The 17,128-nt window shown below is 40.0% G+C and overlaps 1 long non-coding RNA gene across 2 annotated transcripts in view; it reads right to left on the bottom strand.

Annotated features, from left to right (window-relative positions):
• Positions 1 to 17,128, bottom strand: part of LOC140658521 (uncharacterized) — a 36,074-nt gene that overhangs the window by 12,884 nt on the left and 6,062 nt on the right. Inside the window, exon 1 of one of the 2 annotated variants that reach the window (XR_012044754.1) lies at positions 2,291 to 2,443. The exons of the other annotated variant lie outside the window; for it this stretch is intronic. This is a non-coding gene — a long non-coding RNA (uncharacterized lncRNA). Of the gene's footprint in view, positions 1 to 2,290; positions 2,444 to 17,128 lie in introns of those variants that run through there. 2 annotated transcript variants of the gene reach the window in all.

Below are 17,128 nucleotides of genomic sequence, written 5' to 3'. Positions count from 1 at the left end.
AAATTTAGTGTTATAAGTCTTTTAAATTTCATTTTCAGGATGCAACTTAAGTATTTCCTGTCTTTCAAGATGTAGTTTGAAAATTTATAAATACTTAGAATGGAATCATCACCATTAGCGTAACAATGCTCATTGGCTATGTTCATAAAGCTCTGAAATGCAGTTTTAAAAGTGTCTATAGCATAACATGCCTTATATACTGCCTCTATGGCTATATCATGGACTGCATATTTTTTTTAACCAATTGAGTTAAACTTATCTGAGACTGTGCCAACCAGCCTTGTGGACCTAGACAAACTGAATTCCACTTGTAGGGGCTGTGCTTTGGCTCTACGAGTCTGCGAGCTGTCTTGTAAGTCCATAAATATAGTTTTAATTATCTTAAAGCCACTGATTTCAAAAGGAAAAGATAAAGTCCAGTAGTGCAAGTTCTCTGAAGTCCTACTCTCAGAAGCAGCAAGTCTTCCCATGTGTCAATAATTCATCCTTGAAGATTGTATACAAAGTCAGTGTATAAACACCTCAGTGTGGTCATTTTCGGAGAAGCAAATAAGTTTTTCAGTCTAATTCATCAACATATCTAAACACATGCATAGCTATATATAAATTTATATGTATGTGTATATAAAGTATATACATTAATTGGCTAAACACACTTCACTGAAAGTAGTTGTTTCCTTGCTGACATAAGGTCAAGAAAAAGATGCCAAAATACAGTCTAGCAGAGATTTTGGTATGGCAAAACACAAGACACTAGCTATGCAAAACACTTCGAATATGTGTGACATTTCTTAATGCAAACAACCAACCAAAGCAAGATAAATCAATTTCCCTACTGGCAATGTGTAATACCCTTTGTTTTATTCACCACTAAAAATTTTGTTATTAATGGCTGGGTATGTTCAGCATGCTTGTGAAGAATGTATTTCAATCCCTCTGATGAACGATCTATACATAGACTAAATAGCTTATTTCCACTGAGAAATCTTGCTAGTTGGTAACAACAAAAAAAGAAAAAAAGAGGGGGGGGGGAGGGGGAGAAGAGGTCATTACTTGCAACCTCCAGCAGTCAGGAAGCGTTCACTTCCTTTGTATTGTACTTTCTTACTGCAGGCATTTCATTTCTGGGAGAAAAAAATCACAGACATTATTCTGATGAATGAAAATTCTGTAATTCATTGTAGACTAGTCTGTATGAAGCTTTTCTCTTTCTTTCATATGCAGCATGATTAAAGCCTCATTTTACCAGTGGGAATATTGAACAGAAATATCACACTGGACACAATTCACAGATGAAGGTACTGGGTCACAGTTACACAGAGCACATCAGTGGCAGTATTTCTGCTGTATAAACTCACAACATTGGCACTAGTTCAGCTAAATACTTAAGCACACATGCAGCATAAGCACAGGCTCAACTTTTCTACTCATGCTGATATTCTGTTGTTTTTAACTAGGAGTCTTATTACAGCATGTCTCTGAGCAGTTTGGAAGAAGAGAAAACAACGGGGAATGGTGCTGCCTTTGGGTAACCTGCTTTCACAGTACTGGTAAGTAAATGATGTTTGGCAAGATCTGATGTGAGGGAAATGTATTAACTCAAAACACAAAAAGCTCCTGTAAAAAAATCCATATCAACATATTTTGCTGCCTTCAGAGAAAAAAAGAAAAAAACAGGCAGACTGTCTGAACCACAGACTCCCCTCAGTCTCTGAAGCCCACAGACACACACTTTGTACAAATATATGATCTTATATACAGACACACAGCTACTCCCCCCCTTCCCCTACTACATTGCTGCCATACTTACTCACAAAGGCAGTATGTAGGCTGTACATAGTAACTACAGACACTATAACGTATCTTGGCACACACAATATTGAGCGTTGGCACAGACACACATGAGGATGTGCACATTATTCCTGAAGCCAAGAAGTGAATAACACATTAACAGGAAGCAAAAAACCACCATATTCTCTTTACATTAATACTACTTGACACTTCCAATGGGACCTCGAATCCAAGAAACCAAAGCTTTCTCCAAACACAACGAAGGCTACAAGTCACTCATGTTTTCTTGATAAGCAATACTAGCTCCATTGTACAGACAGGAAAGCTGAGGAGCATGGAAGTCAGAGTAACTCGTTTCCTTCTCAGTCCAGGCAAGTCAACGGCAGGGCTGGAAACAGAAGATTAGACTCCTACTTCTTCATTGAATCTCATCCCTGCAAGACAGTCTCACATCACTAGCTGAATGCAGATCTGAAGCAGTGTAATGCACAATGGTTACCTTCTTGCAGTCACAGGGCATGCCCAAACAGGTGGTAAACACACTACGGGCAGCAGCAGGAGTAGTGAGTAGGAGGGCATAGGAATTTTGCCAATGAATTGGCCAGTCCCGGATCCACAAAGCTTCCTTTATTCTGCAGTTCCTCCCACTCTGTATCAGCCTCTACTGTGGTCTGAATTAGAAGAAGAAACACCTCTTAAAGGGTTGGGAGAAGCTCAAAGGATCAGGGAGGGGGATGGAGAAGGAATGCACTGTACATGCAGGGACCACTTTGCTCAACTCTGCCCATGTAAACTGCACAGCTGGGGACCCTCCTGACAGTTCACAGTCAAGTGTACTCTGCTCTCTCCCCTCACACTGCACTGGAAGCACCAGCTTCTATTCATCCACTTTTCTTCTCACATGTCCCTATGTAAGCCTTACATGGTAGAAGATCTGGCATTTTTGGTACATAGGAGAAATACATGTGACTATGAAAAAATCAGGTATTAGCAACAGCACCATGACTTCTAATAAAAAGCATTTTCCAGCAACAAAATAGGAACAATTTTATTTCTCTCTTGATCAGTTTTATTCTGTATCATAATTTATGGGTTGTAAAATACAGTAATATATCTAAACAGGTGTTTAAATTTCTTTATTGACCCACTCCAGTTGATATCAGCAACTTCCTTCTTTACTTCACCTCCTTTCCTGCCAAAGATCCTCCGCATTGCAGCCTGAATCTGGGGCAGGAGAGGTAAAACTGCCAGCTCAGCATTTACTGCAATGGCAGAAACAGTGTGCTGGTAACAAAGGTGATACTAGAAGATCAGGAGTTCAGGTGGAAGAGGGTTAGTATTCTTCATGGTGGACAATTGCCTTGCATTTCTCTGCACAATATTGAAAAATATTGCCATATTAAAATGTAATAAATTTCAGTAGATGGTACTTACTTACAACAAGTCATTCTGCTTTCGGAAGAGGAAAATTTTTTTCCCCTCCCATCCCTTTTAGGGATATATTTCTATGCACGTACCAGCAAGATGGCTGTACATCTAGTGGTGGCGGTGGTGGGGTGTTATCAAAATGTGGTGCCTGTGCTCCTAGTGATATGTAAATTACTTCATTCTGGAAATGAGGAATGGCTGCCTAACTCTGAGCATGTGAATGGTCTAGCATGGAGCAGGTGCTACTGGTGGGCCACCACACTACAACACAATTCCCTTTGTACTGTTGTGGTTCAACAGAGATTAAGATTGCTCCCCACCTCTGGTATAATATCTAGTCTTCTTGAAAGGATTACATGTCTGCCTGGCTGTGAGACAAACCATAAACTGGGTACTGAGGCACCAGTTCTCTTAAGCAAAAAGAAATTTGCTGCTGAAGTCACTTTATATTGGTGGGTTTCTACAGTACTTAGAAACTAGAACTGAGTAAGCTAGATATCATCTAAAGCTCCAAACATGATAAACAAACAGTATATGGATACCAGACTTTATGAGTGGTTAGTTTATTAAAGTTAACATGCTTGTTCACAAGATTTAAAGTTAAGCACATGGCTAGGTCTCTGCAGGACCAGGACTAAGCTGCTGCATTTCAGTCAAAGCTGAGGGGTTAGCATGGGCCCCAGTAGAGTTACTGAGATCCAAGAACAATAAAGAGATCTCCTGCTACTTGGGGATCCTCGCTGAGGTCAGTGCTCCAATGCCATCAGATGCAGATTTAGCCCAGAAGAACCCTGCCACTGGGATGCAACTATGACTACTCAGACCCACGCAGAAGAATGTCTATTGAGTTGATGTTGTTTTTAATTTGTTCAGGGATGGAAATCTATAGTGTCACAGAGAGCCCTGATGTCCCTTGGTGGAACAGGCAGTTAATTCCACATTACAAGAGGTCTGCTTGGAGACTTGAGGTCAAAAGGGCTCCTAAAAGGATTTTGAAATTTTCTCATAAATGCTGAATGTTTAAGTTATGATTAAGTCATGTTTACCCGTTAATTGTGCAGTAAATAAAGCTGTGGCTTTAACCTTCCAGTCATAGCATGGCAGCGTGTTAATTAGGACTGAGAGACTGGCGGCCTGCCAAAGTTATGCTGTATGGGAGGTTGAGAGGTACAATTTGGTTATCAGTTATGTTGACATGTGCTGAGCGTTATGTGGTCACACTGCATACCCAACAGATCTAGTGCTAGCTCTCCCAGTTATGAAAGGGCTGCTGTTTAAAATATTTGGCTCTCAGTCAAAGTCTCTGAGTCTGAAGATCAAGAGTTGGTTGGGGTTTTTTTTTTCCTCTCATTTCTATTAGTTTTTATAGATCCACTTTCCCACTTAGAGGGGGGTTGCAGAGGGAGAAACAGACTGACTCATATAACAACAGTGCATGAGGCAAGGTTGTGGGGAGAGGGAAAAGAAAGGGTGTAAAGATTTGACTTGCAGCTCTGCATCTATTTACTCTTTTCCCACTATTTCTAACCTCAGCCATTTAACAATACTTGGAGCTTAGTCCTAAGATGGGACTTGAAACTTTCCCACGGGTTGAATCTCCCTGGATTCAGAAATCTGCACATGAGCCATTGCTAAACCAAAGCTGTCTACTTTCAAGCTCCCAAGATGTTTCTAGGGCATTATACGGAGATACAGGATAAAGAGATGGAAGGGAGAGATAATCAGGAAGTGTGCGGAGGAGAAAGGTGACAAAAATAAAGTTCGTTGTTCATAGAAACACTCTTGCAAAAATGATTCCTAGATAGAAAACAGAAATCTAAAGATTCTCATGTGAACTCTGTCATTTGCATCTGCATCTCAAATTTCTACCACTCATGCAAGTATCTTTTCTTTGCACTTCTATTCCTTCTCCACAGCACATTTCTTACAAACTTGTCAGGATACTAACACATAAAAAACCTATGATCTGTTACAGTAGTAAGTCAGTTCTTCAGTCCCGATTCACCATCCCAACTCACAAACAAACTGCACAACCAAAATCCAAGGAAATTCTGAAAGAAAAAGGAAGAGATGTTAGTGTCTGAGAAATTACTATCTAGGGGGAGAAGTGGCTGGATCCTGGAACAATTCAATACATGGGTTTTGATTTTTTTTTCTGGTACTGTAGAAATTTTTTAAAAGAAAAAATAGTACCTGTGACATTAGAGTCCTGCAAACACAGCTCTAGACTAGGCCCCAGGAAATACAGATTTTGTTGTCTCCTCTGATCCATTATGTCACTTTCTGCCTGTTGTCCCTCATTTTTTGCCTGTCAGCAATATTTGTTACAATAACAATCAATATTTTATTATAAGCTCGTTCAAGAACAGATTCTCTCTTGCTATTTTATTTGCAGAATAAGCATAATGAAAACATTAAATCCTAGTATAGAAGAGAGTGATTTTTCCGCAACCACATGGTCTCTGTCAGAAAACACAGCTCCTCTAATGTTTATTCTCTACTTACATAAAAATAATAGATTTGCTTTCTCATCTCTCCAACAACAAATTATCATTATATGCCCCCTGTTCGCAGAGTAATGAATGGGATTCTATCCAGATGATCCTCAATCAATAAAAAATGTGGATGTAACTTGTTCCAGTATGAAAGCCATCACGTTACTTACAAGGTGTTTCTACGCATGCTGATTCTCTAAAAAAAATGCTCACTATGCCATTCAGATGAGAACATCCACATTAGGTATGTGGTAATATCAGCAATCCCAGAACACAACAGACATATTTCCAATTCATTCCAAGTGGAAATCAACCAAAGGGATGATAAACATCTTGCCTGGTCAAACAGCAGGTTATTGGCATAGATTAAGTTAGAATACAAAATTCTCCAATCCTCATATTTGTCCTTAATCCCTTCAGTTCTGTTGGCCCAGAAATTGCAAACTGGATGCAAAGCAACCACTTTTATGTTTCTCACTTTTTAATCAGCCATAATAGGGGCATTTTGGTCTCTTTCAAGATAAAGCTTGAAATCAAGGACAATCTCTCTTGCTATTGTTTGTCTGTCAAGGATATAATTTTTGAAAGACAAATTCCACGGACCATTTTGACAGTGCAAATTACTGTAGGATCTATGCAAAGAATGAAAATCAATTTCTCGTTCCCCAAGGGTGTCTCCACACATGGGCATATTAAATTAAAAGGCTTGAAGCAAAAGGTCCCTTTTACTTCATCTTGGTACAACTCTTATTACTTGAAAGAGATATTTTGAAATACCTCACGCTTACATGCAGTTATGCATGAGGGTTGCAGACACAACTTTAATTGGTCCCCAGGACCTTGCTTTGAAGTGATGACTCACAAAGAGTATTTTGTCAAGCCAACTGTGCCGTAAAAATATTAAGTGTGGCTTAAAACAGTAAAGGTTTTATTATCCTGTTCACTTCCTGTCATGAAGCATTGCATTAAATTGTACTTTTAAGGGATTAATGACCTATTTGCTTCATTCAATGCTGCATTTGTGGTTATAAAAGCTATTAAAAGCCATGTTATCAACACCAGTGTTAATGAAGATATTGGAAAATCAGTCAAGCACAAATATATTCTAATCCATAGCATTAATCCAATTGCCTTTCCCTAGGAGATTTTTTAGTGTTCCCTGGTGACCTTGCAGCATTGTCGCCATTTTGTGGGCACAGTCAGGAAAGTTAAATGCTTGAGAAAAAGAAAACAGGGAAGCAAAACCTGAACCTATGTTATATAAGTCTAAAGCCCTCTCACTTATGAAGGACTGTACAGAAGCGTTGAAAATGTCCATATCAACACAGAAAACAAATAGCATGACATGTCATTACCACAGCTGAAAACAAATTCAAAACTATGAGAAACATTCAGTGTTTTTGTTTTCGTTATTTTGAACAGACACACTACAAGACTGAAAATTAATCCAATTTATTCAGTAAGAGTCAGGTTTGCAAAATAAGCTTTGTAAAACAATGATGAATTCTTAAAGTTTTTGTTTATAAATACAACCGAATAGATTGATTTATTTGCTTTTTGGCAAATAGCTTATTCACAGAACTATGCAGTTCTGGGAAGGCTGAAACCATTCATGAAGTTGTGCTGAATTTCACAAATACTTTTGACTAAAAAAGATTAAAATGTAGGAAAGCTGAAATGTTTTGCACTGACACTAACTGAAACATTTCAAAGTTTTATTTCAAAACAATGTTTTTCACTTTTAAAAAAGGCAGAATTTGATAAAAAGAAGTTAAAAGTAAAACATTTCAGGCAGTCCAAAAACTGGATCACATTTTCAGTATCACAGCAAACCAAAAAAACCCATTATCTGTATACCTTAACACACACATACCTTGGTTTTTTTAGCTATCAAAATGTCAGCCATAACAAAACAGCAACAGGCTGCTTCACGCTGGTATACTGATTGTCATCTCAGTGGATCTCACACCAAATAACCACCACCCACAGTAACAAGGATACTAGGAAATTAGTACAGTACACTCATAAACGAATACACTGATGAGACACCATTGAAAACCACTCTGCGTTCAACGTCAGCAGAAAGTGCACAGCAGAGGAAAGGAGAGTCAGGGAACAAAAGAAACAAAAAACAAGAAAAGTGGAAACAAAAAAACCCCCAAATTTTCTTGTACAGTGATATAGGACAATAGGTCACTCAGTCATTGCCACCCTCCGTACGTGGTGACTTTTACCTCTACACCCTCAAGTGCTTTACTGGGAGAGGGGCTGTCACAAATGGGGGTTCCAAGGCTCAACAACTTTCTTAACCCCATACAGCCACTCAGAGAGAGAACCTACAAGAGAACCCAGCTCAGCCAATTCCAAGTCTGGTCCCTCATCAATGGACCTATTATCTACACAATGCAGTTTTTAACATCTTATATGAAAGACCCATACATATTAAGACGCATGGCACTCAATTTATTTACCTCAGAAAGGTGAAGAGATTCAAAAATTCTGACTAGTGAGTAATTTGTGCCAAAGTAAGGAAATAAATGTGAGCTTTTCTTCCTTCTAGGTTATCTTGTTATTTTTACTGACAGCATGCACAGCTACTGATGGAAGAAAATTTCAATGTGACTCTGCAAAATATTCAAAAACATTTGAAGACACTGCTCTCACAAGCTGAACTGTAGAAGAGGCCATCTCTAACATGAAGTGTATATTTAGTAGATCATTGCTTATGCATTGTAAATTAAGTGAGTTCTTTCTTTACTTCACTGTTTCATTGTAAAAGCACTGGAGTTGCAGAGAAACTCATGACAAGCTTTCCTTTGCGTCTGTGGTGAGAAAGCAAGGGAGGGCTATGCTCACTGCACTCTCTTGTGAATGAGCAGGGCAGGAGTGCATGAGCACCCATGGGGGGAACCCTCTCCCCTTTGGGACACCAAAAGCTCAGAGAAACAGGGACTTCTCTGTCTCCACATTGGCTGTTATCATCCTCACACACAACCCAGCTACCCCAACATGGGTAAAAGCTGACCCAGAAGACACAGTGGGCAATGAAAGCCTCTGCTCCTCTGCTGTGATTTCTTCTAGGCTTCACTCTTTCCTTTTGGGAGGTTTCCATAATATCTATTATCTTTCAGCTTAAGTGACACTCCTCTCTCGCAAGAGAAGAACATGTAAACGTAGGTACGCCCCCAGCAATCCTGTTATTTTATCAGAGTGGCTCCATCAGACATAAGATCTAGTAGCCAAATTCATTGCAGTGAACCAGGAAAGGCTTGCGAACTCTTGGCTTTATGTAAGTGTTTGACTGATTTCACTCTAAAAGTAAAGGGCATAGGCTACTTAAGAATGCCTGCACAGGCTCAAAACATTGTTTAAGATTCCATTAGCACCAAAAAAAAGAGTGAGAAGCATTTTCAAAACTATTTCCAAGGTTAACATTTCCAAGGTGGTGCAATTTACTATCAGCTGTGTGTGGCTTAAGAATGGGTTGATACTTGAGTGGTATTAGAAGCATAGGTACATCAACTGAACTGGTTACTTACTTTTTGTACTTCCCTTTTATTTCTCTTATTCTTCCTCTCTTTTTTCCTTCTTTTTTATTCCTATCTCTTTTTCTTTTTCTCTTTCTTTTTTCCCTCTGATTACCTTGGTAATCAAAGACCATTGCTCATCTGTTTCTCCCTCCTTTCTGGACGGTTGTTGTGCCCTCTTACTGCACAATTCAGAACACAGCAGAAATCTATAGTTTATTTGGACCAAGACGTTTGGGACATGCAGGTTGTCGATCATGCAATCGTATCCTTAGGAAGCACTGACTGCCAAAGAGGAGCAGCCTTCGGTAGACAGCACAGTTAACAGCACACTGAACACAGAGACGCCATACCCATTTCCAAAGCTTGGATGTAGACCATCCATCAAGCGATACCAAATATTATTGATGCAAATGTTGATACAGGTTGACAGTAATTTGCCAAAAGTTTTGCCTCTGTATAATTTGAGTTGACTGTACACAGCTCTGAAAACTATTGGAAACAGAAATCTATATATACATTACAGGTTTAAAACAAAGCCAACAGTTTATGAGGGAATGCTCTGCATTAAGGAGCTTTCAGAGACGTTAAAGAAAGGCTTTTGTCTCAAATTTCTAGGAAGAAGCTAGGAATTATTTTTTTTATAAGTTGTTTTCTATAAATTTTGTATGCTATATCCCTAAAAATCCCAAATGACCATGAACTTCTAAAGCTTTCAATCAAGACAGAGGTGGGGAGAAAGAGAAAAAATACATGCCCACAGCCACACACACATTTTGGGAAATGCATATAGAGCATAAGCCATAGCACTAAAAAATCCATACCAGATCAGCTCATCTAGTGGCAATGAAACTAAAGCACATCAAGATTTATTATTTGATTAAAAGCACTCAGGGAGCAAATGCTTATATCTAATATTACATTTCTCAGTTACTCTGATATATTTGATATTTATAAAAATGAAATAATTCCACATACAGGGAGAATAGGGGTAAATATAGGCTAATATAATACTGGCTGTTGATTCTGATTGACAGCTGTGAAGTAAGGCCACATATGGTGGTTGAAGTTTAAAAGGATTTTAAAATTAGAAGTAGCGTTTCTGAGCCTAGCGCTGAAAAACCCTGACATTTGCAGTGCTGGGAGCAGGCTGTGAGAGGGATTTCTATCCTGGTTTCCCACCCAGAATAATATATTTACTGTTCAAACATTTTGAGGCAGGCACCCATGGAAATCAATGGGAACTCTGCCATTGGTTTTAATGGGAGCAGAATCTGTCCCTATGTGTAAATATGCAGCAATATTTTTTTTCCTCTGACTGTTAAAAACCACCATCACAACTGGATGGAACCTGGTTTTAAACACTCAGACATGGGGCCTCTTTACCGCAGGAGTCTCCAACCATGTCCATCCTTAACACCACAACAGCTGCCAGCTGAAGGCTCTGAAATGCTGATTTTAATCAAAATCTTTCCTTTCAAATCTAGCTTACAGTTTACTCATAGCGCAAAAGTGCTTCTCAGCACTGGAATTTTCAGGATGCGATGCTGAGCCAAATACTGCAGGCACAGCTTGCTCATAAGACAGCAATCTTGTGGCCCACCTTGGAGGCTGTAATAGGGCTACTGTACTCAGCCTCCCACCCTTGGTGAAGCCCACTAATAACATCTGTTTTATAGCATTCACTCCTGCAACCTGCTAGTTCCTTGGCTCTACTGCTGTCATAGAGAGGATGTGCTTTACTATGCTGCAGGTCTGGTGGAAAGTTGTCAGACTTCAAGCCAAATGTAAAAGCAGCCAGTGCTGAATAAATGACTTGAAGTGCTTTCTCCAGGGACCCCTTCCAGGTCCCAGATAGGCAGATTTGGCCAGTGTTTGTAGACAGTCTTGCTCAGAGGCAAATTAAAAATCAAAATACAGACACCGTTTGAAAAACATCGAAAGCTAGACTCAAACATCCACCATGTATTAAGACATTCTTATATAAAAATAACCACAAGGTTGCAAATTCATACTTTCCTACTTGGTGAGACCAACTGCAACCAGGAATAAACCTGGAAATGTGTGGGGCAGACTGCGGCACTGCCTTCAGAGAAAGCATAAAACGGGAGGCGGAAAGCTGGAGCGAGAAAAACAAGACACTGTGAACCGGGCAATTGAATCAAGCAGTGGGTGGCACAAGGGGTAGGACCCTCACCTGTACCAGCGCTGCCCGTGGGAGCTGCCCCACTCAAGTCAATGGAAGCAAAGCAGGAGACTTGCCAGCTAAACACCCAAGCTGTAACTGGGTAAGTCCATGGTACACTCAATGCCTGACTCACAAACACTAACGAAGCACACTCCCCACCTATTGCACTGGCTCTGCTGTGACTGAAGCCCCAGCTGCAGTGTAGGAATCTGGATACCGGCCCTCGGTACCATGACACCAGCAAAAGCCACCCCGCTTCTGCTGTGCAGGGGTGAGAAACGGGATCGGCAGGTTTGCCAGCAGACTTGCAGGATCCCGAGACTCAAGTCAAGAGCAGATGCAAGGTGGGGCTTCTCCGCACAGTCCGAACCGATAGAACAAACATCTCAAATTGCTGTGTGGTTTGACAGGAGAGGTCAACGTCTTTTGTTCCAATGGGGAGCCATTAACAAATGCCAACTCTTTCATGTCATTATCGGTTTTTTGTACATACAGAGCATTAAGAAAGCCCACACTCCAGCTGGCAGGCTTGACTGCATAAACAGCTCTGCTGACACAACTGAGGGGACATGGTGCCACAGAACGAGTACAGAAAAGTTGTAAGGTGGGAAAAGTGGACAGGTGTAAAACTTCAAACTAGTTTTGCTGCCAGACTTTATCTCAGAGAGTTACAACCTCAGACAAAACTAGTTAGCCACCTTTAAAATCATGAACCCCTTCACATGCCCTTTTTTCTTTGCAGTTTCTTTTTAAGATTCTCTGACCAGGTTTATAGCAGGGCAATGCAAGTGATTTATTGGCACAACCAAGTGGGTAGTGTGCTGTGGCACAGAGGCAGGAGCGTGCGGTGAGGGCTGTAAGCCAGGACTGCCACCGAAATCTTGATACTGTCAGACCACAGACTGTGGTTGCACACACACAATTTTGGCAGCAACCCTGACTTCTGCAGACCACACTCTCGAGCACCCAGTCATGCCCCAGCATCACACCCTTTCTTGTGCTGGCAGCCTGGCACTTTCCAAATCTGAACTGACTCATGACAACGTGAGAATGGTGGCAGTCAGGGATTACTTCGAAGCAACCATGCAACTCTCACTGCAGAAGCATGTTTATAGCTATCACTTTCCACAACACAGAAAGAGTAAGCTCAGCATGTATCTCCATGAACCTCCTTTTACATCCTTCTGTCCTCCTTCACCGGTCATCCTGCCCTATAGCAGGATCATATATCACAAGTCACCTCTCTTCTCACAAACCCTGTTATCATTGCAAATCTTTAGAGATCCAGGAATTGATAATTCTGCCTCTTCATGTTACTCCTCTTGCTATATGTGACTCCTCTTGCTCTACAGGACAGCTAGAATCATTCTGAAATCTTACAGGGCTCCCAAAAGTGCCACTTATGACAGTACCACTGTCTTGATGCTGACTCTGGTTTGGGCATAACTTGGTCATCAGCTTATCATTGCGAATCCATGCCACAATCGAAACAGAACATCCTGCCAGTCAGCGCTCTATCAGCAACACCATCCGATTCTTCTTACTCAGCTTATTCTCTGTTTGATCCCAGTCATTGTGATTACTTTCACCTGCATCTGAATAGTTCTTTCCCTGCAAAAAAGTCCTGAGATGTCCTTGCTGAGTTACAGAAACACCCAAAGAGCCTCTCTAACAAAGCTGCTGCTGCTACCTTCTCAGGGTGCTGGCTTCCACTTTATATCCTAGAGCTATGTATCTACTTGAGAATCTAACGTAATGATGACACTTAGGACACCTTTCATTTTGTCTGCACTGTTCTTCAATATTTTCATCCGTTCATCAATCTTTTTTTGTGTTACTGTCCCAAGGATACAGAAGGAGCATAACAAAGAGAAGCCTATGCTTCCATTAAAATAAAGTCCATCCTTGCATCCATATCTTAACAGAATGTCTCTAAAACACTTTATACCTCAAGGTTAAAATCTTAAATAGGTTATTGCAGGATGTACTTTTTGTACAGTTATCATAACTGCTCTTGTATTATCTGGATTTGGGAATAATTTGAAATGTGTTAAAAATGCCAGTGATAATAAAAAATCTCCTAAGCAGTAAGGAGATCAGAATTTGGGGCATGTTTCCAAATTGATATTTAACATAATCTTCAGCCAACCCACATCCCCCTGTGAGACAATATTTGCCTGCTTTAAAATGTTTACTCATGCACCGAAAGTTAAATTCTGCCAAACAACATCACAGCTTCACTACAATGCAGTGGTGCCAGGAGACGTTGTTCGTAGCAACTTATTTTAATTATCGTCTTCATAAGAAAATTTTGAAAATGTGAGTTAGGAGACAAAAGGAAGAAATAACCTGGAATTAACAACATTCTCCAGCTGTTTAAGCACCACAGAGTTTTCCAGGGTAGGCAAGCCCTTTGAGTTGTTTAAGAGCCCAAATTTCTACTTTAAAAAATAACATTAATCTTGTTTCGTTTATATTCATTAGGCATTGATACTGCTCTTCATACTGTATCTGAGTTTTTGTCAGTGGGTAAGTTAACAGCAAATTTCTGTAACCATCGGGGAAAGAGATGGAAAGAAATAATCTCTTTCAAAATTGAAGCAAGTAAGTGAAGATACTTTCCCTGTGCTGCCCCAGTTAACCACACACTGTTACTAGACATCAAATAATTAGTTGAAGTGGTGGTATTTTTATCTTTCTTGAAAGTTTTTCTAAATTTGAAAAAAATAAAGCAAAGCTTCTCAAGCTCTGTAAGGTATAAAAGAGCCTGAAAGCCCTGGAAGATGCAAGGAGAATTTCTTAACATGCTCACTCAAGGACAAATTGCTTTAAATGGTTAAACACAAAAGTCCTTTCTTCAAGAAATTGATAGGACCTCGTGTCAGTTCTGAGATACCTTTATTATTGAAAAGAGCTGCCAATGTTTATTATTTCACATCCAATTTGTGGTCATAAACAGCTCAAAAGAACGTGATTAACTTCACGTTAAAGGGACTCCACCAGCGAGCCAGTAAGGGAACACAGCGCCAGGGATGCCAGAGCCCAGGGCTTTGCTCTTGGCCCATTGGGAATGCTTTCAAATCATATAGGATCAGACAGAAGAAGTACTGGAGGCAAAAGCAGAATAACTTAAAAGTTAAACAGAGTGTGACCACGCGTATGTGTGTTATTATTGTGTCTTACTGGAGTGCTGTTATCGCAAGCCTATAATGACATCATGATAAAGCCGCAGGCAAACGCATCATATTTTTGTAAGTGATCTCTAGTCTCTGGAATATTTTGACTAGAGGGGAAAGCAAAGTCGATCTCCCATCTTCCACAGCTAACAAGAACTGACCTTCTCTCAATTTCCTTTGAAGACTGTACAGTCCAGCAATAAACATGTTTCATGCAATATGTGTATCTTTAGTTGAGGAAAATCAGAGTCCTACCTTTAAATATAAGAGGTGAAATGGAAGCGTAGGACAGGGAGAATAGACATGCAGTTAAACCCAGGATACATTACTAACACAGGTGCCAAAAGTGCTATTAACGTATTTCCCTGGGAACATGGGATTTAAGAGGCCAGGTCATACTCTGTTCAGCAAATCTGCACCTTCCAACCCCAATGGTGTCTTTTAGTGCAGTTTGGCTCTCTCCTTAAACAGGGAATTATTACTGTTACTGAAAAGCCTAAGAAAAGAGATTGCCATCGTGATCAAGAGCTGCATAAACATACAATTAAAATAAGCTTCCACTCACTGAAGCTTTTTATTTCATACAAATAATCTTTTCACAGAGTTAAAACCACATATTTATTCTAGATAACAGATGCACTGCTATTGCAAAAGCAGGTTGTGCACTTCGTATAGCACTTAGTATAGCAACACCTAGCAACATCTTCTTCTTCCCCCAACCATGGGGAAGTCTACATCTGTGTTCGAATAGGTTACATAGCTGCTTAAATATTTACTAAAGGAAATGTATTATATGATAAATGTTTATAGAATGCATGGTATGCTTCTCAAAAGCAGCACACTAAAACTGTGGAATAAATGCGTCGAGTTTATCCTAGGTGTGTAAGTTTTACTTTTTGAAATGCTCTCAAACAATGCAAAGTATGACTTTTTATAACATTTGAAAATGGGAGTTTGTGTCAAAACCACATTTGGAATTGTAAGTTTGTGTGGGGCAGAGTACATGCATCATTAAGAAGTCATTAAATCCATCTTACCTGGGGTGTAGATCCATATAAAATTTGAGAATTTATAAGTTTTTATATTTCAAATGTTAAGATTATTTTAGCTTCTCTGTATTTTTATGCGCTGGAAGTCTTAAGTTTGTAATTAGGCATTCAAATTCAGCTTGAGTGAGAGCAACTATGTGGAAGTGGATCTCTTCTAGATTAAACTTCGTATAAAGTTGAAGGAAAAGCTTTGGCGAGATAACAGTGGCTAATAATTTTTGGAGCAAGGGCGTGGATGAATGTGTACACAGATTCATTTATACACATACACAGAGACCAAATGCAATGAAACCACAGCCTTCCTAGAGACTCTCACCAGCTGGACAGCTGAAGATATCACAGACTCTGACACAAAAGGTGCCATGGTCAAGCAGAGCTGGTTGAAACACATGCAGAAAAGGGACCTTTCACTTCTACCTTCACTGGGCTACTTCCACCGAGGCAGATTAATTCCTATCTGAGCCTGCTGAATAACATTTCTTCATACCAAAAAACTCTGAACGCTATGCAATCCATTTGACCCAGCACAGATTAAACTGTCAACTACCTGGAACAAGTCCACTGTGAAATACTCTCAGGGTTATAGGAAAGGAAATACATCTTTGCCTCCCCCATTTAGCCACCTCTTACTGCTTTAAAAAACACGCTGTGGTGCAAATCAATATGGTTCAGCCTGAGACTTCTGCTGGGGGTACTCTGTACTGGCTCCTTATTCATATAGCTCGTCTGTAAACCACAGAGACCTGTGATGGCAAAGCCTGGGAAATGGCTTTTCTGAGGTCACCAAAAAAGGTCATTTTTCGATATTCTACAAGCCTGCCAGGTCTTGGTAGCAAAGTATCAGCTAAATAATTTTCACAGCTGTTGGCAAGTCTGGGATTCCACCAGCATCCTAACACATGACATCAAAACTGATATTTGTTCTGCAGATTTGAGTCCCAAATTAATAGATTATTCCTTCCAACAGAATGGCAGTTTTAAGTGAATAACGCTAAAAAGTGCAGTAAAGAACTCTGGGTCCTAAGTATTCCCTAATGGCTACTGCTGTCAGAAAATAATGTAGAGAGAGAAGTGCAAGGCTGCCCCCTCTTCCCAAAATCATCTATAACATGCAAGGAATTTCCCTGCCACAGAAAACACAGGAGATGGGAGAGGAAAATGAATGGTGAAAAAAGAACAGACATCTCTCAGAATTTGATAAAACAAACTCTGGCTTAAAGGAAGTTAAAAAATGGGTGGATGGGTAGACAAACACCTGCACAAAAGCAGTGTGCATCCAAAACCAAAAGTCTGTTTATCATTTTGTTGTACAGATATAGACCCTTTATTTCCAGGTACTTCTGTTTCTCTGTCTGTTCCTTTGAGTATGCACTCCCTCTCTGTTGCTTAGCTTAATGCTTAACTAAATCTTTCCTGCGTCATGCTATTCTTGTTTACTGATCGCTGTTCAACAGCATTAATGGACAGTACAAAT

This window comes from Ciconia boyciana, chromosome 1 (genome assembly GCF_034638445.1).
Source record: "Ciconia boyciana chromosome 1, ASM3463844v1, whole genome shotgun sequence".
Classification (NCBI taxonomy): Eukaryota; Metazoa; Chordata; class Aves; order Ciconiiformes; family Ciconiidae; genus Ciconia; species Ciconia boyciana.
This window is presented reverse-complemented; position numbering and strand designations above follow the sequence as displayed.